At 37.3% G+C, this 25,915-nt stretch overlaps 1 long non-coding RNA gene across 1 annotated transcript in view; it reads right to left on the reverse strand.

The window, feature by feature from the left end:
- LOC116491733 overlaps positions 1-19,668 on the reverse strand; it is a 65,984-nt gene extending 46,316 nt beyond the window's left edge. Inside the window, exon 1 of the long non-coding RNA XR_004253524.1 lies at positions 19,313-19,668. This is a non-coding gene — a long non-coding RNA (uncharacterized LOC116491733). The remainder of the gene's footprint in view (positions 1-19,312) is intronic.
- Between the last annotated feature and the right edge of the window lie 6,247 nt (positions 19,669-25,915).

The following is a 25,915-nucleotide window of genomic DNA, read 5'->3' on the forward strand; positions in this document are numbered from 1 at the left end:
CTGTGATTTGGAAAATGGCAGTCTGCCATAGTTTTGGTAATTGTTGAAGATGCTTTTCAATAAAAGTAGCAACTCTTGAGCCTTGATACCTATCAATGCTGCAATGAAGGCTTCAAAGACACAGGAAAAGATTATTGAGCAGGGTTCGTCAAGCACTTATTTGCTTAACTCTGGTCATAATCAAAGGCTGAGAAGATATTTATCTGGTCTGGTTTGCTCTAGGTGTCACTTTATGAAGGCAAAATCTTCTGGCAGCAAAAGAGTTATTTTAAGCAACAAGCTGGCTCTCTTGTTCCTTTTCCTCTTCCTCCAAAATTCTGCTCATCAGAAAGCCCCTCCCCTAAATAAATTTCCATACCTCTTCAATAGTTGCCATTCTCTTAAATGTATATAGGTGGGTGTGGATTGTGATGTTATAGTTCTATTATTTAAATTAACTACATTATATGAAAGACTAGTTAGGGCATTGTTCTGCTTTTATTAACTGGTTTTACCGGATCTTTAATTTGAAAAGTTGGCATAAGTGGTTGCACTTGTCCAAAATGGACTGAAATCTTTTTACTAGAAATTATGCAGTAGGTATTGTTCTACATAAGATGCCTTGCTAAATTTTCCTACAAATTGTTGATGTAGTTCTATGGGTTATTTGTTATATATAAGTTGGAAATTTTTTATTTTTTGAAAAGCAACTTTGAGGTCCTTCTGGCCCATTAGATTAAATAGAAAACTTAATGGGGGGCACGTGGTTATGCCTGTGTGAAGGTTAGGTTAAGTAGCATGACTGTTGAATATGTGTGACCACTGAATAATAGATTGCTGATTTATACGAAGGCCTTCGTAAACAGAAATGAGGCACTATACCATTCATTGGTATTTTAACTGGGAAACCGATAAATATTTTTATGACCAAGAAAAGCAGAAAACTCACTTTTTCTAGCCCACAAAATTTCTATTTTAGAGTTGAAAATTTGTTCTGTTCCACATGATAAATTTCAGTGAAAATTTACGAAGAATGAAGAGATCTGTCTAAAACAGTTGATTTACTACTGGATGGTAAAGAGCTATTTTGGAGTCAGTATATCTGTTTTTGAACACAGATTTCCTTTTAATCCTTAGAAATGTTTTCTGAAGGAGTTTCTGTTAAAAATGGTGCAACACCACTTGAAGTTTAACTTCATGAATCACTATTTTCCAGTTTGACAGAAAAGTTGATATTCAGAAGCAACAGTACTTGTGAATTAGAAGTCAAACATGAAGTGAAATCTTGCATTTCTGGTGAGAAGTGGCACTTGATCCTTGAGGCAAACAACTCCACTTCAACCTACATGACACATCACATCACATTACTAACAAGTGCACTGGCAAGGCTATAAGATGAAATGCCACTTTCTGTTAAGTTAAAAGTAGGACACATTTTTCCATTTCTGAAAGTTCTAACACTTCATATAGTTGCTTTTTGCAAATGAAAAATGGCAATGCTCCTGTACAGAAATGGTCTATGAATTACAGCAAAGCAGCTTATGTTGAGAAGTGTGGCACAAGAAGATGCCAAGCCTTTCATGTGGAGCGCATGCAGCACGGTCATGCAGAGATTATAGAGCCTACACAATTTAGTTATGCTCAGTCTCTCATTTTTTAACTAGAGAGAAGGATGAATATGACGATGGTTGTATTTTTATTTTGTCCAGTTCAACAACAATGCTGACCTTGTAGATGGTCAAGATGCTTTCAGTACCTGGACAGAAAGTATAGATAGAAGATAGAGAACACAGGTGATATGGTGGAATGAATAAAGGGAAGTAATCTTAACACGTCTTCCCACAGCATGCCAGTCAGGGAATGAGCAAAAGGGAGTTTCTCCTTTTACACCACTCTGAATCTGGAACAGGAGTGTGGGTCACCCACTGACTTCACCAGTAACTTGCTCTTTCCTCCCTTAAGGGAAAAGGAAGCTTTATAAAAGTGTTTCAGTCCATACTAATAGGCTTTCTTTGGTAGATATTTTAATGAAACTGTGGTGTCTATATTGGAATTGTTCTACGTAGAACTAAAAGCAGCTAATAGGCTCTTCCACAGAGGTAATGGAAAGAATGAAGAGAACTGTTCTTTGTTCTATGGCTTGATAAATTGCCTTTTGTTGTTGTTGTTGTTTTGTTTTAATGGCTTTGACACAATTTTATGTTCATGGGTTTGAATTGGGGGAAGAAGAAAAACAAAGTAAAACTTAAATACAACTAATAAAACGTAGTGAAGAATGTAACTCTAGCTCACAAAGGCTTTAGCTTATAATAATAAAGACTGGAGTTGTAATTAGCTTTTTTTGGAGTGTTTTTCACTCCAGCTGCACCAGACAATACTCTGACTTGTAGTTATACATACAGACATATCTACTTATTTTCCTTTGCATTGCAGCATGTGCACTTCCCTAATTGGCAGCTTGCCATTTATATGTGGAAAACAAGATTGTATTAGTAAGGGGGAGAGACTGAGATTTCAAATGTCTGCTGTGCACAAATGTCTTAGTTACATTAATGGAGAAAAGATTTAAATTTGAATTTAGTTATTTGGATCATAATGCACTTAGAGCCTCCATATGGCTAGCCATGATTTACAAATAATCAAAGTCTAACTCAGATCTCAGACTACCCTTGTAAACCTTCATATTAAGACAAGCTTTTATCTTCAGTTAATGGCAACTCTGTGTAGATACCCAGCAAGAGTAGTAGACACATTCACTAAAGCTACTTAATTTTGTCTTAATGCTGAATCTGTCTTAATGCCTTAAATCAAACTGCTGAGATATCCATCCTTCCTAGTGCAGAATACAATAGTGGAAGCATTCTATTTTTTATGAAGTTTAGCATAGGTAGGAGCAAGATGACTGAATACAATGTACTGGAAAATACATATTCTTTACTCCATTCTAAAACCAGAAGTTACCATTACCATCCCACACAACACAAATCAGAGAAGCGCTGATACAGTAACAACAGTTCTATCAGGTGCTGTTACTGCCCTCTTAAAATGGACATACTGCTGATGATTACTTGATTGTGTGGTTTAGCTAGGCCAGTGTGGTCTAACTTGTAGTTGTTTTATGGCAAGTACTTTGAATGAATTATTCCTTCTTTGGAAAGTCTTGCTACATCTTTGTATTTTTCTGGCTGCATCTTAAGCAAAAGCAATCACGAGTAGGACCAACTGTAACTCTAGATCTTGTGTGAGAAGTCAGAGATTTCCACTGTAAAAAGAGAAGTAATGTTGCGCAAAATGCTTATATGGAACCAATAAGGCCTAACCGACTCTCTAAGTCCTAGAAGACAGGATTTTTTTAGTTCTTTTTAAGCAAGGCTCTTGCATGCTTTTCCTGTCCAATAATGCTAAAGAAATCTTAGATGTCTTTTCACACTGATTTGGTTTAGTACTTCAGTTCTGTTTTCCCTTTTTGTATTTAGTGTCTGATGAGTGCTTGTGGTAATTCAGGTGCTACAAATGATTGAAGGAGATTCCTAACATTTACTGTGTTAATAACTGCAGACAGAAAAATATTGTGTATTTTGGAGACTCTGTGCTGCCAACATAAGGAACTGAAGGAGTAGGTCTTGATAACTCAAAAGCTATGCCTTTCTAGACAGAGTACTTGAATTCGACACGCTCTCAGGACTTTCTCACACAGGCTGTCTGCTGCAGCTTGCGTGAATCTGTACTGAATGAGTGCTCAACCATTATTACTTGTAAAGAGGTGAAAGCAGTATTACAAAATGAACCAAACAGTTCTCTTTTAGTTCTGTAAAACCAAGGTCATCAATGAACACAGTCACTAATTAATTAATTATTAAAAACGATAGGAAGAATGAGACAGCATATTAAATACAGCAAAGTTCGATCGTCTGTATTCTAATCTTTCATCCTCTAGTTCTGTTCATAAATTAGGAAGTTCAATGATTTCCCTCTGGTAATCAGCCTGGGGTGACACTTGAATCCTTGTAACATGCTGATTTAATAGTCTATATGATCTCCATATGTTTAAGGAAAATCTCCAACTGATACAGCTAACCTTCAATGGAACTACGCTATGAGCTTAGCTAGTTCCTCCCACAAGTCATTCATGTATGTAATACAAATTGGAGCATTTATGTTTTCCTCTTTTGCCCCTTCAAGCTCCAAATAATATAGTTCTGATTATCTGGATAGGTTTTGTCAACTGAAACAACATGAGGTAAACAAATTTCCAAGGTTACAAGACTGATCTTTTAAGCATCATCAATAGCCTCTTAAATACTTCTGATTTAGATGTTGGTATGAAAATCCTGATGTCACATGATCCGTGTTGCTTTTCTCACCTACTTTTATCTAGCTTACTTCACCCTCTGTGCTGGCTGATAATTGTGGTGATGCTGAAAAGATTCATTTCAACTGAGTTCATAAAATGTTGAATGGTGTAATTTAATCTCCTTTATTGTTCTCCATTGAATTCTTTGTCTTTCCTCACCAGCCAAATCTATAATGTCTTGTTACACAACTTTGATTCTGGCTTCACAGTTTTGAGGAAGAGCTAGTTCCTGTTTCTGGTCCATTTCCAGGGATTTCTAATGAGAAATCATGTATGTGTATTCTAGGGTCTTATCACCAAAAATAAAATGTGAGTTGAGATTCAGCAATGTGACTTAAAAATGACATGTTCACACATGGTGTAAATTTTCAAACATGTTTGCTGTGCTTCATTGCATTAAAAAGATGTTTTTTTCTCCCAAATATCTTTATTTACTACGTACATCTTCTCAACCTAACAGGTAAAATTCATTCTTTCCAAGTGCTCAAATGAAACAATCTACTTTTATTATCTGCTTAAAGGACAGTTAGGAAATATTTAAATACTTGCTTACATCTGAAGTTTCTATGAATCTCTTTCAGTTTGGAATTAGTTCTACTGACTTTTCATAACAAGCCACTTATTGAATATTTGCTCCTACTAGGGATGAATATTAGTAAATATAGAAAATACTTGTTGAGATCACTGTTACAGGAACGTGTTACAGGTCAGTCATTTTTATGAGGGAATGCATGTATTAAAAGTTTTTGAATAAGAAATGTTAATTGAAATTTGAGTTTTTGGTCAAGAGGACAGGAATGAGATGTTCTTTTCAACATCACTGAGGCAGAGTAATACTGGTCTGATGAAAACGCTCACCATTTATTTGGAAGAGATGCTTTGTAGGTTTTGTAAATTTCCAGTAAAGGTAGTGACCAGGCATGGAAGGCAAAAGTGCCCATCTTCCATTTGCCTTATAGCAAATTTCAACATTTTCTTTTAAGCAACATGGAAATGATTTAAAATAATGAAATAATTTCCCATGAAATTATGTGCAATCTGTCATAACGTTTCTTTTCAATGCCATGTTTAAGAATTGTGATTTATCAAGATATGATGGTTAAGAATGGGAATGGTACTAGATAAGAAAGGCGTCTTATGCTTATTGCTTTTAGAGTAAGATAAAATTCAAGACATTCCTGAGACTATGGGAAATAAGTTTGCTGTACATTAAATGTTTTGACCTTTTTTTACTAAAAGGTTGAATTCTACAGTGCCACCATCTTTTAAAGATTAAATCCACATGGCAGCATATGGAATACAATATCCATTGTTCATACTTCTTGAATGACTTGGAATCATGTGTTAACATGATGAAACCAGATGGGACGTTCAAACACTAAACTCCATTCAGTGCTAGCCAGATGTCTTTCCTGGAGGATGGGGGAGGGATTCTCCAAATAACAATTTCATAAATGATATTAATCTTCAAATTTTGAGCATTTGATTCAAGTGAACAGTTAAATTTCTTATCTCCATTTAGGTAAACTTGATCTGATCTCATTTCTGCTCCTGGCTTCAGATGTTGTTATCATCTTACCCAAAAGGTTTACTGCCCTTGTCCTGTGTTGTGTCCCCACCCCCTGCACCCCCAAGTGAATAAGTAAAGGTAAAATTAATCTGGCGAGTGCACTAGGATAGAATGGGTTTTATGTCGTTGCTCAACTAGCATTGAATAAATAAATTTAAAAAAAAAAAAAAAAAAAGGGAGTAGGCAACAATAGGTAAGTCAAAAGCAAGCTACAAAATGTAGAACTACATTTAAAAAAATCTTCCCAAATGATCAACAGTCACTTAGAAAGGTTGAATCTCTAATCAAGAATAACAAATGCTTCTACAATGAGCCATCTATATATGTAGCTATGCTTGCAGAAAATGCATGGCTATCTTCTTGTTTCTCAAAAAACAACCCCCAAACAAGAACTCTTCAGTTATGCTACCTTTGACCCTTACACAAATTCCACTACAGTGGTTTTGCAGCAGTGCAGAGACTGTAAATATGTTTAGACAGCTGGTACAGTCTGAGGCCTTCTTAAGGAAATGGAAAACAATACAGGAGGTCTTCATTCAGAAATATTCTCATATAATGAGGAATGCCCAATTTCTTCCAATGTAGAATACACTTAAGTGAATCTCATTGCTTGTCGTGAAATAAAATATGAGTTTTCAAACAGAACAATTGAAAAGTAGGTCTTCTCTCCCACATTCCTCTTTCATGCTATGATAACCTCACTCATTTTACATTTGTGCAGTAGGAGAAATGCCAGCCAAGTTAAGTTTCTAAATATAAAATACTGTATGATAAATCTTTGGCAAGAAGGGATGCACAGTTCTAGTTCTCTTTATGCTCACCACCTCCTTTTGTAGAAAGCTAAGGAGAAAAGAAGCAGGAAGCTCATTAAGATCTAATAGCCAAAGGCCACAACCTCTTCTCCCATAAAAATCTTAAATTTTCTTGACTTTCTGCTCTCCCCTCAATGCCCAAAGCACACAGTGAATCCCAAGGGCATCCAGCAGGACATCATAGCTGTCTGTTCTCTGTAAATCCCAAAGAAGAGAAGAAAATACGAGGACATAGGAACCACACAGTGCTTTACCTAGCAGAGGACAAAGCAGAGAGCTAGGTCTTAGCACAATAAAAAGTTTTTGAATTCACTGAAGTCCGTTTGGTGAATTAAGTGGTCTTTAGGTTCTCATAATCTGTTTATATGAGGTGTCAGTCTCCTTCCACCAGGATGTGCTGAAAACACATGATGAAGTCCCTACCCGCTGAAGCCTTCCTTAGGGGATTACCCTAATTCAGTTTCACCACTGTTGAGCTACAAAACAGGCTCAACAGGAACAGGTACATTGCCATCTTCCTTGGAGAACCAATTCAAACAGTTACGTAACTAAGAAATATATTCATGAACTTGATGCAACATTTCTTTTGACCAATTTCTTTGTACAAGACAGTCTGAACTTTAATAAAGTTAAATTTGTCTTTTGGCAAAAACTTCATAATTCTTAATTTCTCTTTGAAAAAGACATGAACTTCATTGCCTTTTTAAGTTACTAAGGCTTCACTTCATTAATATGACCAATAGATTTTTCCTGGAAAAGATCTCAAATGCATTACCCAAATTTTGCCACCAACCCTGAAAAATTCAGCTAGAATGCAGGTACTGGTAGAATCATAATGAAGAATGACTCTCTAAATGAAGTTAAGTAAACTTTAATTTTTCCCCCAGAACATGCATACAGAACAATCAGAGGACACTGGTTAAAGGATTTTCACACACACGCACATTTTTTTTTTTTTTTGAATGTGATTTATAGAATTGAAATGTGGATTTTACCACAAAACAAACTATTTTTTTTCTTAAGGACATGAGTCACCAACAAGGAGAGGAAAGAGGAAACTTGGATCTAGAAACAAAATGTCAAATGAATCTCACAGATTGAAAGTAATGATGGTCCCACATTTTGACTCACTGAAATTTCATGAGACTAGATTCTTTCTTTACTGTGCAATTTTCTGTTTTGAGGAAAGTTGTCTCTAAATTTGCAAGTAGGAAAACTATGAAAGAGATTGTTCAGATTGTGAGCTGGTGATTTATGTGCTTTTTCCACTAATAATGAAAATGCAGATTTGAAATCCTAATCTTTATCTGAATTCAGCGACAATGTATATTTTTGCAGATGCCCCGCATGGGCACTATTTTACTTGCATGTATACTTTTAAGTAAAAACAACAAAAAACTAATCCCATCTAGAGTAACTTTTCCTATTTATGGCAACTAGATCCAGTTTTTATATCCTAAGTGCACTCTTTGCAGGGGAATACCACAATTTTCATGCAGTACAGAGTAGTTGAAGGAAGCAGATTGGATGGGGGTGGATGAGATGGGTGAGGAGCAGCTCATCAGTGAGAGATTTTCACCAGGAGAATTTTATTTTATTTTAGAATTTTATGAACTGATGCTCTGGAGAACACCTGAGCTCTGCCCCTGGTGGTGAACTTGCTTTATATTTTCTTCTCTTTCGTGTCTATGATACATTAGGAATTTGTTTACTGGAAGATTTTTTTTTTTCCCCTAAGTGTCGCACAAGACTGACATATTATATAAATATTGCAGGAGGAGACACCATTTTTTTCAATATATCTAATTTCAACAAACATGGAAAATAACTTTGAAAACAAACACAATTCAATTATGGTTGGTTTAATTGCCTAATTGCCTTTCTTCGGGTAAAACTTATAAGGAAGGAGTTAGGAATGGTCATAAGTTGGAGGATGAAGGAAATGTGTACTCACAGAAAAAGAAGGTTAAGTGAAAATTTTCTATTGGGTGGCCTTTTTAAATTGTGAGGGGACTGATAATTCATAACGGCAAATGAATCAAGGCACAAGAATAGTCTTATTTCTATCATGCCTTTTTTTTTTCTGCAGATTTAGTATGGTGTGTGACAATTGTAACAAATCAGTTTAGAATTTACAGAGAATAAGCTTTCTGTGAGTCTTCCCTGAAAGACACTATTTTGACATTCCAAAATAGCAGAAGGCATAATCAATTTATATTTTTGGTAATCCATTTTTTTCTGTACTTGAAGTAGGAACTTGGCTAATTTTGCAGTTTTATTAGATTTTATACTTGCAAGTCATTGCAAGATCAGTCATTTGCAGACATATAAGAACTTTATATCCAGTCACAGTCTTGAAAAAGATTCATGGTAGCCACCTAAACCAAGATAGTTGAAGCAACTTTTTCCAGACAAAGAGTTGTGATGTTCTCTGATTGGTAGTAGCCAAATGGCTGTTCCCACTGATACAGAGCAACCTCAGAACTGGTGATCTTGATGAGATAGGAGAAGACTGTGTGAAAAATTACTTCATTTTGTTTATTTCAAGACCAGCTCTTCAGTGCTGTGTGTTTCCCTCACAGAAACAATGTCTGTTTTCAGTCTACAGAAGTAGTTGAATTCTCAGCTGTGCGAAAAATACAATTATGACAAGTACACTTGACCTTCAGTGAAATTAAGGAGAGTACCACCTGCACTAAATGTGTCTTGTAAACAATGTCAGGAGCAAAGGGATACAGTCTGGCTAGAAATCAACTCTAGTTGCATAGTTTACAAAGAATAACAACATTTCAGGTTGCTTTAAAGTTTTGCCTTCTAATTGTAACCTACTCTTAAATAAGGAGTGTTGATGAGTTGTTAGCAGCTGCACTGTGAACAGGAGCACTCTTCGTGCTGAGATAAAGCTGCCCAGCTCTAGAAATAGTCTGTCATGCAAAAAAAAACCTTTTTTTTTCTTCTTGATTTTCTTGTAGTCCAAATGTTAGCAATGAAATCAAGGAACATAACTTCTGGGACATTTCCCAGAATTTTTGATCCTTTGACTCATGCCTACTCATAGAATAAACTAGTATAGTAAGATCATGAAGTAAGTGTTATTTTTGTTTTGTGGTTAAAAACCAAACAACAGCAACAAAAATTCCCAAACCAAACCCCTTAAAACTATCTAGAAAATGAAGATGGCCTAAATTAACCTTATAGAGATGTCATAGGAAAATCAGGCTGCTCGTCATGTCTGGAATCCAGGTATAATGTTCTAGTCCAGACCCAAACACATTTTTCATGGAAGTTCTCTCAGTGTAAACCCTCATCAGACCTCTTCTTGTGCAATTGTCACCTTGAGGTAATGCTGTACCTAGAAGAGGTGTTATCTTGGTTTATTTTGGCTAGATACTTCAGAAAAAGTAAATTCCCCCATAAAGGCTACCTTCAACCTTTTCAAATCAACCCTTTCCCTCTTTTCTTTTCCTCCACCTTAATGAACATTATGCAGCATAGCTCAGAGAAGAATGAATGTGGGGAAAGTTAGCTATTTAAAGCTTTATATGTCTAAATAATAATCACTTTTTTTCTTAGGCACAGTTAGCTGGCATAGATTGCAAAGCACATGAAGCATGTACTGGAGTTCCGCATTTCCAGTAAGATTTATGCTGTAGTTACCTGGAGTACATCTTAGTAAATGGTATCATAAGGTGAAGAAAGGGATCTTAAATGCCAGGTACGCATCTCAAGAAGCTATCAGCATAATAAGAATGTGCAAAATGGGTTCCCTGATGCAGTGGCAGAAAACTACATTGTGGTAGGGTTTTTTTTGAAACAACACAAAATCTATAATGGTCTCGAAGATGATGATACTCAGTTTATACTTTCTCTGGTGCAAAGTCCAATTGCAAGTCCTCAGAAATCTTAGCAACCATCTACTAAATATAATGCATAGGTGAATAATACATGTATGTGCCATCTTTTGTTATGTGAATCACAGCTGCAGATATATAGCATCTCATATTTAATATACATGTGGCTATAATCCTTGTCTATGTAAATCTAAGTGTAAATTAAACAGACTTTATATAGTTTACCTCTTTTTTATCATTAGACTAAAAGTGTTGGGTTTTTCTTTAAAATTTATCTGTTCAGACATTATTTATATTTATATATAAATATTTTTGGTATGATTTTTCTACAAGAAATCTTTTTTTTTTCAGACAAAAATCAGCTGCAGTACCTTGGCTGTTTTGAAGCAATGGGTTCTGGTTTTGTCTCCCATTTCCATAGCAAAGAGAATTAATTTAAGAGAGATCAATAGAGTTGCCAGCATACGTTGCTTACTGCTGCTATAATTCACGGTGCTGGGGAGTATGCAACACTGCTTTAAACTTAATCTTGTATCTTGTTATATAGAATTGTGCAAGTTCTGTATCATTCAAAGAAGCTTTTGTTTTTATTAACTTAGTGCATTAATAAATATTAGTAGAAAATGCGTAAAGTAGTTTTGTGCATTTAGGGTTTTTAAAAAATTGTTGTGCATTGATACTGCATGTGTAATGGACGCTGTTGCGTAAAAGTCTTTTCACTTTGCAGCATGTGAAACCTGCACAAACTTTCCAATAATGTTAAAGCACTTGCAAAAATGTTGCACCTGGAGCAGGGAGGAGTGAAGAGGGCAAAGGTCAGCATTAGGCATTAAGACACTGACTAAACAGACTTTACACTCGGTGAAAAGTCCAGACAACCCCTGCAGTGTCATCTTACAACTCTGGTTTTCTTCTTTTCAGGACATAGTAATCCATAAATACACTCAAGTCACCAGCAGCTTAGCTCCCCCCATCCCTCCTCCCCCTTCCCCTTTATAGCTCTCCTTTCATTTTTAATTCTTACATAAAGTTCTGAATTTTTAACCCCTTTTTATGTCTTTTAATCAACCTTGAGAACCACTTTTCTCCTTCACTATCATTCACTAAACCTCTCATCTTTTTTAACCTTCTCTTTTGCAAATTATCGTCTTAAAAAGTGGTTTCAGATTAACTAAAAATAATGTTTGAAAACAGAAGCACAAACACATACCATGGATAAGGCATTCTGGAAAATGAAGTTTGTTTTTTTGTTTGTTTGTTTGTTTTTTCAAGGCAGTTATATGCATCCTTTTCCTGAAGCTTCTTAACTAGAGATTTTACATAAAATACGTAGTATCATACTTATTTTTGCAATTTCTTCTGAGCTTGCTTGTTTGGATAGACAAAACCAGTGTCAACTGGGATGTTGCAAGAAAATGATCATGTTGCTTACTATTGTTGCTTTTTTTTTTTTTTTTAAATACATCACCACCACCACCAAAAAAAATAATCCTTCACCAATTATTTCTAAAAACTGCAGAAATGTAGAGGTAAAACACAAAGACATGCTTGTACTTTTATCATACAATTGAGTCTTTCAGTTTTGCCTCTATTACACTACTAGCTGAAATCACGAGACCAAACTGATTTTAATCATTTTGTCCAATCCCATTATCCGCATCCCAAAGCTTAAGGGACTGGATAGACTGCTAATATAGTCTGGAGCCTGGACAGTGCAAATAGGCTGGTGAGACTCAGCTCATCAATTGCACGTAACCACGCAGATTTTGCTGACTTCCCCTCCTTGCTCTGAGCACTGTGCCAGGCCATGCTTCCACACAGGATATTTCCCCCTTGCCCAATTCTCACCACCCCACCCTCTCTGCAAACCAGCCAAGAGACAACCAGCAGAGCTGCCACGCTGCCATTTTGTTGATGCATTCTCGCAGATCTTGAGCAGCGCTGACAAAAGACAGCTGAAAGTCTGTGTATTTCTTTCATTTCTTTCATACTGTGTATGAATATTAATAGAAACATTCAGCAGAAAAATGTTTTTCTTTGTTTGCATGGAGATCCATACTTGCTAACGGAGGAAAAAGTTCTCAGTTCCATGTGTGCGACACCATCATTTCAGTTAATCACAAAATGGCGGCCTGAGAAAATCTTCTGTGAAATCTCATGATCTTCAGGCCCACTGATTTCTGTTCCTGTGCAGTGACTTTAGAATCGCTGCCCAAGGCTTTCCAATGCCATCTGTTTAGTGGTGGCATCGGATTGTCAATAGAAATAGAAACGTGAAACTGAGTACACAATTTAACTACCACCAGCCAAGGGGGCAGAACACAGCCGAGGGTGTTTACTTCTCACTGTAAAGGCGAAGGGTTCTATAGACATGTAAGGCCTGTTTCAACACAATGCTTAAAGCATAGGCTGAATTTTGAGCAAGAAAGTGGTTCACTAGTTGTCCTTAAGGCTTTAAAATTAAAAATACGCTCAACACCATTACATGATCAGGGCTTTCTTAAGTACAGGAGGTAAATACCTGAGACTCACATTTGGTACTATAAGTCATGCAGTGCGGCAATTTGGCCTGCAGTTAGTGTCACTGTATCCTGGGACTGCCTGTGAAACAAGCTAGCATTACAGGAGTCAGCATTTTAAAGTTAGGTCTTGAATGGCAGTGCGATATGCTGAATATAGAGCATCATTACAGATGGAGTAGTATCTTATATTTATTCTATATTCTGATGTTTTGTTGTTTGCTATCAAAAAGTTAAAATAGAATATTCGAGTAAATGAAAACTAAGCTAGAACTGATTATATGAACCTCTTGAGAAACAGTCTTGCTTATCTATACCTATAGAAATACCACAGCAAAAATTACCTGATTTAACATGTGTGCACAAAAAAAAAAAAGGGGGGGGGGGGGAGAGAAAAAGATTATTGTTCTGTCTGGAATTTATATTCTTTCCAAACATCTGAGGTGTCTCCAGCACACTTTGCTGTGGAATCTCAATACTAGCCTCACAATAATAACCACGTATTCAAAACTCAAATTCTAGTACTATGACGTAGATGAGAAGCCAGGCAGTTAAATGATTTGCCCAAGGCTATAAAGCATCTTGCTGGAGAGCTGAAACCAGACCTTTTACCACGTCTGCCTGGCCAGTCCCAAAGTCTGTGCTTTGTTTTATCTTCTCAGGCATGTTTCTTCATGCACATGTTACTTGGACTGCATGCTTGACATGCACCCAAGGCCATATTGCCCACCGCATTTTCTCTTTTTTTTTTTTTTTTTTCACTTTACATGTAGAAAGTGATTTGGGTTTTAATGATAAACTGATTTAACTGAAGAACAGAAGGTTATCTCACCTAAACCATTTCCATAATTATTTTTCAAAAAGTATTTTCTAGAAAGTAGTTTCTTGGTTCAGGCTTACAGTGATAATCTAAAACCATCAACCACTCAAACATAATGTTAAACTAAACCGGAAAAAGTTGAGCAAATTTGTATAAAATGGTATATATAAAATGGTATATATATAAAATCTGTTGCTAAATTTTATCCTGTGGGGAGGAAAACAAAACAAACAAACAAAAACACCTTGCTCTGCGTTGCTTTCAGTTGGTCTTTTTTTTCTTTTCTTCTAAAGGATTCTTTCTACTTGCTTACGTTATCTGTATGTTACGTAAATGTAAAGACGGGATGTTGTGTAACTTTGGCATGTTTGGCTTGCTAAATCTCAATAATCATTGTTATATTAGTCCACAGGTGATATCTCACCAAATCAAAAAATAATAATAATCTAAGACTATTAGGATGCAATCTATGTGCATATGTCTGTAGATAATATTTGTGCGTAATATGTACAGTATTTACAGTACTTTGCGTGTAGCTCTCAGACACAAGTGAGACCATGATCTACAACCCACTTATTGTGGGTGGTGTGTGTGTAAAATCTGCGTAGGCATATTAATAGCAATTGAAGATTTCAGATGTTTTTAGTGGGCACTTAGGATAGTGAAAATTATATATTTTTTTTATTTTTTTATTTTTTTTTTTTTTCCCTTAGGTATCATCTCCTTTTCCCTTTTCTGACCTCAGTAGAAAAGGGAAAGTAGTTCATCATGCCTTAGTTCACCTACACCTTTCCTTTTTTTATTCACTCTTTGCTTGAGGGTTTTTATTTCTCTTGAATATTTGGCAATGAAATGATGCTGAGTACCTGTTTGTCTGGGGTGTGATAGACATTCCTTGTTGCACACGTTTGTAAAAGAAGAACTTGCAATGATTTTTGCTGGAACATGACTAGATTTTCTGCTGTACACATAATATAAATGAAATATTCTTAATTATTTTAGCTCATGCTAGAAAAGATTCAGGACAAAGGGGAGATTGATGCAGTGTGCCTTACAATGGCCCTACTGATTTCTCTACTGGCCCTTCCTCTGCACATGGTCAATTAGAATTGAAAATCCTGTGCTGATTTCATTCGCTGGAATTTTTAAGCAGGTCAGGAAGAAAGATGTTATTGAAAGGAAAAGTCTCATCTAAATAAGAAAAGAACACGTGGCCATCTGGTCTAACTGTACCATGCCGAAAGTCATTTTGGCTCAGCTGTAGTTTGGTCTTTGCAACAGTTTGCCAAAATATCAAACAGAAATCTGTTTACATTAAACCACTCTGTGCTTTTTATCTATAAAAATGCAATGTGCAGTCCTCTTCCTATCTGTAACGCATGAGCTCGTTTGACCCCGTTACCTTATTGAGACTGACTGCATTTCTGGTAGGCTCTCAAGTTACTTCTCCTGTGTAAAGGTATAAGTGAAACAGCCAATCTTTTGAAAGTTTTGGAAGTAATCCTGAGCACTTTATTCTTATGACTAAAACTTGCACTTCAGCTAGAACAAGGAAAGGCTCAAACAAGCAGATGCTATAGGGGAGAGCTTGGGGGGGAGAGGCGTATGGAGGACTTGACTTAGAAATCCGAACTTGAAGTTTCTGTGAGTAGCACCATGGAGTTTGCACAACCAATTGGAGGGCATACGCTAAGATACGAGCTGTAATAGACATCAAACTTTTAAGGAACAAAGTCATAAATATGCATGAGCTTCCACGATTGCTTTGTTTCGACATCAGCAACTATTTAAAAGTTTAAAGAAGTCAGCATAAAACACAGGTCAGAATTTTCACATTTAAGTAAATAAATTCTTCATGTAAAAAGCTAAATCACATAGCTCTAAATTTCTGGTACTTGGACAACAGCAGCTGGAGGGTAATGTCATATTTGCAAAAACACTGGACATTTGTTTCTCCTACCTACTTTAGTCAAAGCTCTTGAACAACCATCATGCACAAAAAACAGGAGAACTTACTGGGAGAAGGAAAGTGTGTTGAACTAAACATGGATCCAAGGGCCCTGCGTTCATAAGCTCGAGTTAAATGCTTAACTTTTATGTGGTTAATCCTTTTGCATTGACCAACATTATATAAATTGCCAGTTGAGACATCCCTTCTAATACAAGGTAGCGTATAAATCTCTTCTGAAGTCTTGAAGAATTGATTTGCATAGGATTTCAGTCTTTAGGAACCGGATAAAAAATATGATTGCTTATGTCATTACCATTTAAGAAAATAAAAGTCAGTATTTCAAAATGTAGCTGCAGTCGTTATTTTGAAATACATTTATAAAATTTTAAGTGACAGAATTTCTTTTTCAAGCATAATACACCAGAGTAAGTAGAAAGAAAATTAGCATATTGTTACTACTGAAGTCATGTATATAGACGTGTGATTTATACATAGGTACTTTAAACAACCATTGTGTTGAATTAGCTGATATTTCATACAAGGTATGTAAAATGTTCATTCAAAAAAGTGTTTAATCCATTGTTTTTAAAAAACACAGTAATTTAAATGTGACTGTAGTTATCAATTCATTCTCTTTATTTCTCTGAAATCTCCCTTTGAGAACCTTTACCTTGCCTGTGGATAGTGTTATCACTAGATGTAACCTTTTGTTTTATGTCTCTGCTGCTGAGGAAGTTTTTTTAAAGGCTAAATATATGGGCTATCAAAGCTGGGTTCCCTTTTTATTTACACCTATTAGCGATAATAAAGAAAATAGCTTAAAAAAAAAAAAAAAAAGTCCTATCTTTCTATTAAGATATATGTTAGTCTGACTAAAATACAGTTTAAGCCTTTTCAGGGAGTAAATTAAAAGCAGTACACTTTGTATGCCTATATAGAGACGTATTTTCAATTAAGTCTTGTTCACACAAAGTCCATATTGAAGAGCAAAAAATAACCACCATTTGCACCGTACCCTACTTTGCACCCGAAGACGATGCGATTCCAAAGAACTTTTAGAAACCAGGTCCACACAGCATATATTGAAAAATTAAACAGCACAAACTGCTTTGAATCTGCTTTTTCCCTGGGTGCCTCTAACCCCACCCATCGCCACACCAAACAGAGAGCAACTCTTCTGGGGAGCGGGGCGCTCCCAAGGCCAGCTCGGCGGCGTGGTGGCACTGGGCCCGGCGGCCTTGCTCTGGGCTGTGGCGGGGGCCAGGCCGTGGCTGTGGGGCCAGCTGGCCCAAAGCGGCCCCCGGCCACGCTCCCCTCCTTCCGTTTGCAGACGGACAGCCTACCCACAAAGCGTTTGGCTGCTGCTGGGTTTTAAACTGCCACGAAATTGTCTAGGAGATCTTGCTAATCTCTCTAAAACCAAGTGTTTAAGTATTTCAGCATGACCGCCTTCCAGACGTAGGGCTCCATGCTATTTGCGTTTATCCAGCGCATTGTATACATACAGAAAACCTTTACGTAATATACAAGAGCTTCTCAGCAACTGTGTAAGTGATGCATGAACTTAGCATAAAATACTGCACTGACGGCAAAGCTGGAGTAGAAAGCACTGTAAAATCAGAAATAGTGGATGCCCATAGTTAGGCTGTGTGGAAAGCGCGCGCACATAAGCACGTGCTTTGCACAATAGCGCATGTACGTATTTACAAAGTTTCTTCTTTCCAATTATTTGCGAGTCGCAGTGAAGTCGAAGCCGAGTGGGGCCAACGAAAGGAGAAAAGGATTGTGTTTGTCTTTAATCTTCCTGCAGCCGGGTTCAGACTTCTGTCTGATGTGCACATAGAGCAGCGGGCTTGCCGTGCATTGCGTGCAGGCTCCTTGATTGTGGAGGGGAAAAAAAACCTGGCTGGAATCCAGCGAGGCGAGCGCAGCTCTGTTGATCATTATGTCTAGCCTTCAGGTGTCTCAGCGCGCGGTGGGCGGCGGTTGGGGGAGGGGGAGATAACAGGAGGGCAGACAAAGAATAAAATGGGGTATTTAAAAATAAAAATAAAAATCATAGGTAAAAAAAAAATGCCTCAGATCCTCTTTTTAAAGAAAAAAAAAAAAAACAACGTTTCTTTTAACGTGCCTTTCCCCGCAGTGGGAGCAAGCAAACATCTGTCCAGGAAGATTTATTTAAGCCATAATTAGTAGCGTCTGGAGTCTTTCAACAATTTCTCCTTATTGCACTTAATTTTTTTTTTAAAAGAAGTCTGCTCATCTTTCACTTAGAAACTGTTTTCACTTCATGCTTTATTAGAGATCCAGCCCAGCCAGGACCGAGTCAGATTTCTATTGTCTTCGCTTCTTCCCCTCTGAATGTAGTTTTCAGAATCTAACTTTTGCTGGGGGGAGAGGGGGGGCAGCCAGGGGGAAAGACCTTATTAAAGGTCTTACAAACGTTCGCAAAGAAATGAACAAAAATACAAATCGGTGCTTCTTGTTAGACAGTTATCCATTTGGCTTCAATTTCTTTCCCGGAGAAGGAAAAAAGCTCTGCTTTGTCTGTTGCTTCTGTTTGAGAACTCTCATAAATCTTGCCCAGAAATCAACTTGGGCTTAAGGAGATCTGGCCAGCAAAGCCCTGGGAAGCATTTGCAATGTCTCTTGCTTAGAAATATTCTCTTCTTTCTGCCCCCTTCGTCCCCAGTGCCCCCTCCACCCCGACCTTCTGACGTTGTGCCGTGGCGAGCCCCACACCCTTCCCCACCCCACCGGGCAGGCGAGCGAATGCAAGTCGCAGTCGAGAGGCAGTTAAAGTTGCTTATCAAAAAGCCTCTCCTCGGGCTGAGCGAGTCCAGATCTTGCGCCGGTGGTGTTTTCTCAGTACAGCCATAACCCTCTCCTCGCGCTCCCCCGGCCGCTCGCTCTCCCCCTCCCCCCGTGGAAGGGGTGGGATGGGAACCTTGCTCGACTTCATTGTTCCAAATGTTAGAGCTATTTGCCCCAAAGTGTCTTCGCTGTCTTTCATAGCTAATTATAATAACTGTCAGATGAATGCAAAGTCTGGGCTGCCCTTGCTGGCAGAGTTAAAGTTTGCCTTTATTTTTTCCCCTTGGGGACAGATCAGGCCTGATTAGACACACGGTACAAATAAAAGTGAACAACGTACATGTGTAGGGCTTTTTGTCTTTGTTTTTCTTTATGAACAAAGCAGCATGCTGGCTATGTCAGGAAGCAGTGTGGCATGCAGCGTGCATGCAGGCACTGCCCTGGAGGAGAACTCTTTTTTTTTTTTTTTTTTTTTTTTTTTTTTAAAGCATGCAAGAAATATTTCTGAATTTGAATAGCACTTTTGATACTTGTTCATCTCATACAAAAAAGTAACCCTCTATTTGGTGCACATAGCATTTTGACGATTTTAAGCGATTTGCTTTTCAGACTGAAAATAAAAATAAATAGACCTGTACTCACAGTTTTGTTGTGCTGCGCAGGTCGCTGTCTCCTTCCGCAGAGACCAGGAGGGTAGGAGGATGTCACGGGTGCAGAATTCCAATTTAATTCGGGAGAAATGTACAAATGCACTTCTTGAAGTCGCCTGGAAGTCAGCCACTTGTGCTCAGACATCCCATTGCTGCTCTGCACGCTATACTATCTGCAGTTCTGAATTGAACTAAATACTGCCCATGTGAAAGACAGGGGAAACACAGTCATGTGGGACACACAAATCCACTCTATTGGCTCTGAAGGCACAACTTCAGCATTCTTGCATTTCCACCATTGGTTAACAGTTCAAGCTGAAAGAGTCTAGGTCCTCCTAGTGAGTCCGTTTTCCCTTTATGTGTGGAAGAATGACTGTAGGATTTTACAGTGACAGGATTAGTTAAGAAAGGGACTGAAGTCATCCCTTTGACTGAAGCTGGTGGGTGGGGATTGGAAGCTGTGCTTTTCTCAAGTCGACGTTTTTCCTTTTTCTGCCTGCATTCGGTGTGTCAGGAAATGCTTGCAGTTAACTTGGGAAGCACAGAGAAACTGAAGTGACTTTCTTCAGGTTCAGGCACAGGGACTTCACTTTAGAGTGAGACAGACTGTGCAATGATTTTATGGGAATAACTCTGTTTACTTTGGCTGGCCACGGAGTAGTTATTTTCTATTTTCTAGATTTTTAAGCCTAGAAAGGGCTATATTAGGATCATCTTACTTGAGCTTTTGCATCATACAAGCCAGACAAATAAATCCAGCAGTTCCAAAACGTAGATTAATAATTTGAGTGGCAATTGAAAATAATTTTTACAAAGTAATTAAATCTCTTGGGAATATTATGATGGAGTCGTCATATTTTGTAAGGAGCAACAAATTTGATAAACATCTGTAATTGATGATATTTGGTTGTTTTTAGAATAACTGAAGTATTAATATTAAATAGGAGGGAGGAAGATTGACTATTCCCTATTTTGGTGTTCTGTCTTTGCCTGATTTAGTTATGCCGGCGTGAGCAGTAATTTGAAACGGTACTCAGTCATGTGTGACATACTTCTCCAATTAACCCTTATTAAAAAGACCTTTCTGAAATCCTACATGCATATTCTCCTAGAGCCACAGAAAGCAGAGGTATGACAGATTTGTCAGGAGTTGTGCCCATCTTTTCTGGGCAGGTTTGTTTCCAGGGTTTTGACTGGTATCGTTCTAAATACCCTGAATGCGTGGCCCCTGTTGCTGGACTGTTGAATTTAGGGCCCTAATTTAGCTGCTGAAGGGCTTAACTAGTCTTGGAAATTTACCAGAATAATTCTTCTGCAATAGTTAATTCGTTATACGCCTCGGGTGTACGCAAGGCCAAGCACTGACAAGCCACGTTGCGAGTGCTTGTGCTACGTACAAGCTATTATTCAGCAGCTTATGCCTACCTCTGGGTGTCGGGACATCTTTTTTTTCTCTACCAGTCAGGCTTGTTCAGACCACCTTAACACAGTGCTTCTTCCTCTTTGGAGTTCACCCTCTTAAGCTATTTATAGACTTTTATCATCACCTCATTGACCACCCTTGTCATCACTTAGCTGAACGCCGTCTTCCAGGTGTAGCTGCAAAGGAACTGCACAGGATATGGGAATGTTCCTCCGCAGCCTGTGACCTGGTATCACTGCAGCAAATCAATACGTGCTTGCTCAATACGTGAGCAGGAAAATATTTATATTTAAAAAAAAATATCTACTTACACACCTGACAAGCAGGACTTCAGAGAAGATGAATACGCTCCATGTTCTACTCTCACATAAAAGAAGGTCTTTTGCAAGGCCGCCTTTGCTTGTAAGTGCTGAGAAGATGCAGAATATTTATTTTCCTTTAGCAGGCACACTTTAAAAAATGGTGTGTAATAATGTATAAAAGATGGGGATTAATTTTTGTTGTTGGTTTTGTTTTTTTAATCTTCATGAAGGTAATTGTCTGGTTTGGATAAAATAAGGCTATAGCAGTAGCATCAAAACTTTCTCTCCTCCCTCCAAAAATGTTTTTGACTCCACTGGGCTTTCCACATCTGGAGTCCAGAACAGTGAGGAGAGAGAACTGAAAACCCTGGGAGACATTTTCTTTTTTTCGCAGTGCTGGTGGTCTTCGTAATTTTGGTTACTTTTTTTTTTTTTTTTTTCTGTTGTCGTTTAATTCAATTAAAGTGGGAAGAAATACTAATAAAAGAAACCCTACTCCAGAGAGCAGTAAAAACTCTTTAGTTTTAAGACTAGTACTAAGTCTTGTGTTAAACACATCTTTTTCATGAATGTCAGTTTCTGATTTTAAATGTTGAAAAGTTATTTAAAGAGAGCAAATAAACATCTGAATTTGTTTAGTGTTGTTTAGTTCTTTCCTCTGACAAATCATGGGTGTATTTTGGAGAAACGTGGGTAACCTGGAGCAATGATTGTCTACCTGCACTTCTCAAGCCATGATTCAAAGGCTTAGGCGATACAAGCAGATGTTTTTGTGACTTGTAGTATAGGATTTTGGAGAACAAATTAATACTTAGCACTTTTTTTTCCACATCATCTCAACTGAAAAGAAATCAAAATGAAGACCAAGTCTACATCAGTTTCATTCTGCTCAATTAGGAAGCTGATGCTTCCTCTATGATTGGTTACTAGAAAAGGCTTCATAACTATAGGGGCCAACGGATGAGAGCATCATAAAACTATCACAGCATGGGAAATAACATTACTTCACAAATTCTGTTGTGGTGATGCTTATCTGAGACAAGAAGTTGCTGTATGAACAGGGCTGTCAGTCAGGAGACCATAATGTTACTGCTATGTGGTCCTCTGCGATTCCATCCATTGACAGAAAGGATTTGATACTTAATTAAACCAGTGTTAAAATCTAGTTGAATCAGTAAGATACAAGCATAGGCTTAACTCCTGCCTAATAGAGGTCCTGTTCCTCAGAGTTTTCACTGTCCCCTGACGGGGAACTTTAGGAAATAAAAGAGAAGACTGAAGTTTGAAATGGTTGTTAGTAAAAGTGCCTTTTTTTTAATTCACTGGAATGATTAGAGAGCGTATAGTGTGAGATGAAAAAATAGGATGTCCTTGATCCTCTCATATGGGGTACGTTTCAAAAGAACCTTACCAAAACAGCTAGTGATTTTTATTGTGTAAATCCAAGCACAATGACTCCTGGGGGGAGGAAACCCCTTGGCTTCTTTATTATGACGTGTGCCATATTTAGAAAGGCAAAACATCAGATAAATTTCTCTCAAAAATACTTTGAATAAAGGCACTTAGGAAGTTTGCTGGTTGATGCGGATACTTCTGAAAATGTTAGCTGTTCCCTTAGAAAATCAAATGCAATACTATTGTATGTATGATGTAGATTTCACTTTTAAGCCTTTTTTTTTTCTTTTTTTTTTTTTTTTCTTCCCTCTTGTGGAAAATAACTGAACTTTATTGTATAGACTGTGTATTTGCTTGCAACTTTGCCAGAGAATACTTACTGTTCTATACACCTTTGCTTTTTATAGTTCAGCAGTAGGTGGTATCTGCTAAAGTTTAAATCTTGTATTAGTCACTGCTGGTAAAATCCCTCACTGTGATGGTAATACATAAGGAAAAGAAAGAAAAAAAAAATCAAACAGGAGATATCAGAGAAGCTGGAATAAGGCAGAGAAGAAGCAAAGTTCCAGGATGTCTCTGGGGGCAGGCAGTGGACAGAAGGCACCCACAGGCCATTTCATAAGGAGGAATTACCAGGGCCTGGAAACATGCATATTGCTTGCAGTGTGTACGTATATTCCAGAAATGGTTTTAAGTCCTAGCTAATGGTTTTTAACCCAACCTTAAGCTAACATGCTGAGATTTTTGAGTGCAGCTGATACAGGAGGGCTCTGAAGGAATGTTTGTTCTCATCTGCACCAAAAGGGGTGAAACTTGCATAAATGCTGTCTGAGCAAGTCATCTGTGCTGTATATAAACCAGCTGGTCATGCTGCAGTATCTACCATTCCCATAAAGTAAAAGCAACAGCAAAGCTGTTAGTATCATAACGAATTTTGATTTTTTTCCCTGTTTTTGTTTGTTTGTTTTTTTCACCTCCAAAATGCATCCTTCATCATTCCTCTCTCTCCCCTAGCTATTTATGTAGATAAAGAGAATAAATCCAACTGAGATGCTGGGAAGATTTTCAGCAGATGGAGTGGGATCTTGTATCCTACTACTAGTGAAAGTCAGAGGAACTTACTCCTGTTTCCTTTGTAGGCTTCTTTCTATTTAAGGTCAGGCCTTGGTGAATAAATTAGATAATCTAGCTACAGTTTAACCATTACAAAAACTTCCACAGATTCAGTATGTTCTTGACCTATGCATATTGAAATTAATGTATACTTCAAGCTATTAGATGTTTCATATTTACAAACCTGATTTTGGTTACAGGACTCTTGGTGAGGAATTTAGACCTCTTCATCACATTCAGATGAACTGATAACATCAGGAAAAATCCAGGATTTTTAGTCAATCTATTCTAAAATTTTTGCCAGATTTATACAGTGACAATTAAAATAATCTGATAACTGTATTTGTAGGGGGAAATTTCTAGATGAAACAACCTTCTGTAAACATGGGTTGGTAACTGCAATATTGTTCAGATGAAATGAAGTGATAAAAATATTTGAAAATTTGGCTATATTTAAACTGTCACAGAATTATGATGTCCAAAAAGATTTGATTGACAAAGCTAGAACCAACAATGCTTTTAAGCTGACGTACCTCAAGTTTAAAATCTATAAAATACCTGGTGACAATTAAGGCACCCTTAAAATGATAGACATTTGAACATTTTTTAGATCACATTTCCAGATTAGAAAGCCTGGTGATTTCCATAAAATGATGCATTATTTTTTTCCAGGGAGCTTTCCTGAATTTTTGGTGAATCCTCCAGTTTTAGTCCTTTTTCTTCAGACTGTTCTTTCCACAAGTCCTTTGAGTACAATCATATTCTCTTCTCCATAATACCTGAGCATGAAGCTCAGCTGGCCCAGTTTTCACAGAAGAATGAAGGACTTTGAAGGGGGCAGTCTGACTTGTTGACAATAAGGGATCTTTTCTCAGACTAATGGGGTAATGTAGCTCTTTCTGGTTTCAAGTAAGTTCTTTGATCCCCACATACCCCATAATTATATATAAACGTATAAACTTTATAAATTATGTATCAAACTGCCACTTTATTATAGAGGTCTGCACCTGGCACTTCATATTCTCAGTTCCTTCTGTTGTAAGATGTTCTACTGGCTTCAAAATCTGAAATGTATCAACATTTTGTGCCAGTATTTAGTGAAGAATGATGCTACTTACCAGCTCACATTTAAAACATTGAAGTCTTTTGATGTAAAAGTTATATGTGGTCTAATTTTGTAATTTTTTATTTAATAGATCCTTCCCCTGGGATAAATCATCTCTCTTTTCACAGAGGAAATAGATGAATGTTTAAGTATTTCACACTATATGTAACAAAATTAAATAGAGCATTAACTCCATTGTCCCAGCACCTGCAGCACTGTCTGCAACAGAAGTGCAGTATTGTTGGTGAAATTAAAGCATTGCAGGGAAACAAGTCATATGCGATTGCAATTTTTTTCAGTAAAAAGATATTACAGTTAAAACGTATTAAAACTTGTTCCAAAATAATGGATTATTTGGGGGCCAACATAAAAAGCTTGGAGCTGATTTTATTAATAATTTTATCTGAACAGATTTCCCATTTGGGGATTTGTTATTCTTGTCTGATATTTCTGTCTCTTAGGGATTAGGACAGTAGGTAGTTTGCCCCACTTGTGTTCCAGTTTTGGGTGGTCCTAAAACAAGATAGTATCAAAAGGATTTTTTTTTTAACCATCTGCCCTCCACATTTTACTCCTTAATGATTTTTTTTTTTTTTTTCCCTTAAGGGAGGTTAATACTGCATAAAGGCAATACTAATACTGTAGTTTTCCTTGTAAGAAGGCAGACCTGTGACTTTAAGGATGTGCATTTTTCCTCTGGTAGCTTATGAAAATTTAAATTAAAAGGGTTTAATAATTTAAGCAGCATAGTTTAGTGACTGAATGTTGAAGAACAGAGGAGTTTGAAATTGCCAGCAAAACACTAGACATTTCAGAGAATATAGCTCAATACTTTACTGCCTTAAGGCACTGATCCTTGCTACGTGCATGCAGGGTAGAGATGCTTTCAAAAATAGATTATTGTATAGTTGAATAGAACTGCTACTTAGTAATGGCATTCTATCTTTAATTATATATTGGATTACATATTCTGTATTGATTAATGAATTTCTTATATGCTAAAGACCACAGAATTCCTTCAGCAAGAGGATTTTGATCTTGGGTAAAGGACAACGTGGAGACAGAGGGGAGGAAAGTGGCGGGGGGGATCAATGCAAACCACACTTGTTCAAATAATTGTAGTCACCAAAGGATGCTCACATATCTGTCTAATCCTTGTAGGGAAATAAAGTCCTATCCTGAGCCCTCCTAAATGCCCTCGTACTTTAAGTAATTTCTTTCTATCATTTCTGTTTAGAGAGACACCACGGTGGTATC

This window comes from Aythya fuligula, chromosome 8 (assembly GCF_009819795.1).
Source record: "Aythya fuligula isolate bAytFul2 chromosome 8, bAytFul2.pri, whole genome shotgun sequence".
NCBI classification, from domain to species: domain Eukaryota; kingdom Metazoa; phylum Chordata; class Aves; order Anseriformes; family Anatidae; genus Aythya; species Aythya fuligula.